Consider the following 2,495-nt stretch of genomic DNA (forward strand, 5'->3'; position numbering starts at 1 on the left):
ACACATGAAAGTCCAGTTTTGACTTAATGAGTTAATAACAGGCAAACAAATTCCCTTCATACAAATGCTTTTATCGTAGTAGAGTTAGGAGGCTGACACTCCCGTCCACATGGAGAACATGAAAGCCAGCTCTGGGAAATACTTCCTCTTCTCCTATGGTAACAAGATTCCCAATTTTTAGTTGAGAATATCATCCCCTGAACACAGATTTTATTTCTTAGTCTTCTCTTCTTCTCATTGTGGTCAAATGACCAAGTTTTGGCCAAGAAAGAGTGTAGGGGAGGGGTATGGCAATTTCTGGGATGTTTTCTTAAAGGGAAAGTGCATCCCTTACTTCCTCCTTTTTCATTTCTCAGAATGCATATATGATGACCGAAGGGCTATCTTTAACTCTAAGGGTCACACTAGCTCACTTTAAGAGATGGTGGAACAGAAGCTTGGAAGAAGCTTGGGGTCCAGAGGACTGCAGAGTTTTGAATCCAATTCTTAATTGCCTGTATATTGTTATATTATTTAAGCAACCACTTTTTATTTTATTTATTTTTTAATTTTTATTATTATTATTTTTATTATTACTTCACATAGAAAATAAAACCCTTGGTTGACCTCACAGATTGCAAGGACCTTGTCAGTTTACAATCCCTTATTTTTTAAGCCTACAGCACCTGGTCTTTCTAGGTGGTCTCCCATCAAAGTACTAACCAGGCCCGACCTTGCTTAGCTTCCAAGATCAGACAGGATTGGGCTTGTTCAGGATAGCACGGCCATAGACTAAGTAACTGCTTTTTAAAAACTATAACCAAACCTTTATTTGAACTAATACATCAATTAACAAATAAAACTTTACTTCTTTTGTAAAGTTTTAGATTGGCGATATATTTTTGTGCTTTTATTTCTACTCAAAGGGCTATCTCTTTTAGTTGGCAGAATTTTTCCTTCTAAAGGACATTGCGGTAATTATTTGATAAAAACAAATGACTAGGAAGAGAACTCGTTTTAGTTCTACATGAAAAATTACATATGTTTCTTACCCTGAACTTCTACTCACGCTGAATCTTCTAGTCTCTGAGTTAAGTTCTTTCCATGGATTAATTCATTCAATCCTCCCAACAGCTCTATGAAGCAGCGGCTATTTTCAGCCCCATTTTAAAAACAACTCACAGAAGTTAAGTAATTGACTAATGCCTCACAGCTGGAAAGTGATGGACTCAGGCTTTTAGCCCAGGCAGTCTGTCTCCACTCTTTAACTGTTAAACGCTGCTCTCACCGCTCGCTCCTCTCACCACTCTCACCACAGGTATGGATAGTCCTAGAAATTCTGTAATTGGGGCTTGTTCTTGGAAGAAAAAATATAAGTAGAAACAGGGAAGTGAATGACAGCATGAGACCTTCTTGCCAATGGATTCCTTAGTTCTTAGATTTTCTTCTTTGTTTCTGAGATATTTACAGACTGGATTTCTATTTTGCTCTGGCTGACTGAATTTTCTGTTCCTCAACCCAAAGTAAGTTTTCTGCAACCCTGTTCTGCCTAGTCAGACACTTGGGACCCGAGCATGGTTTGGACCATTTGCTGTCCATCATTTTCTTCTTTCTATTCTCTTTGGGCTACCCTACCATTTTCAGTTTTAACTTCGGATTTGTGTCCTTCTCTCTTTCTCACTCTCTCTCTGGAAAAACCAGTCTCTAGTTCTGAAGCTTTTTTCCAATTCCATACTTAGCCTGGCTTTTGGATCTGTCTAGACTTTAATTGCCTCTTGATCTTATTTGCCTAAATAAGGTCAAATTTTAGACACTTAGGACAGAGAACACTGGATTTGGTGGATAGTTTCATTCTACACTAAAAGTACAGTTACCTTTGGCTTTCTGGTCACAGTGTATACAACCACTGGCTGAATCCATTCACTTATTTCTTCACCAAATGTTCATTAAGCACTAGTCATGTGCCAGGCATTGTTCTCTATGCTGAGATAGGACCATGAATAAGTTGGTTCCAGCTCTTACAGAATAGTTAGACTAGTAAACAGTAATTACAATAGTAAACAGTAATTTTCATAGTAAACAATGGTTCCAAGGGTAAACAAAGTTACAAAGCTGTGTAAGGAGAAGATAGAACAGGGAAATAATCGACTTTCTGTGATGAGGGGAGCTTGAGCTGAGTTTTGAAAGTGACAAGGGGAGGGAGGGTCTTACAACCAAAGGAGCAGAGTTTACAGGGACAAAGAAGCATAGCTGAAAGCTTAGGATAGGACAAAGGGAATAACCAGAGATGATATAAAGCGGGGGTTTAAGGTTACATCAGGAAATGCCTCATATGCCATGCAAAGGAGTTTGGGCTTTGAAGGGATTTAGGCAAGCCAACAAAATGATGAGGTTTGCCAGGTTTACCCACTCCTTTAGGCTTCTGCCCATCAACCTGCCACCAGGCTAGTGAACACAGCAAAGTGATTAATGAGTTCTGTGACCACCCAGAAAACATTCCTGGCAGCTGCAGGCCC

The 2,495-nt window shown here is 39.2% G+C and overlaps 1 pseudogene; it reads right to left on the reverse strand.

The window, feature by feature from the left end:
* Positions 1–653: 653 nt before the first annotated feature.
* On the reverse strand, positions 654–772 carry LOC120605086 (uncharacterized; annotated as a pseudogene).
* Between the last annotated feature and the right edge of the window lie 1,723 nt (positions 773–2,495).

The sequence above is a fragment of the Pteropus medius genome, unplaced genomic scaffold (assembly GCF_902729225.1).
Source record: "Pteropus medius unplaced genomic scaffold, Ma_sr-lr_union100, whole genome shotgun sequence".
NCBI lineage: Eukaryota > Metazoa > Chordata > Mammalia > Chiroptera > Pteropodidae > Pteropus > Pteropus medius.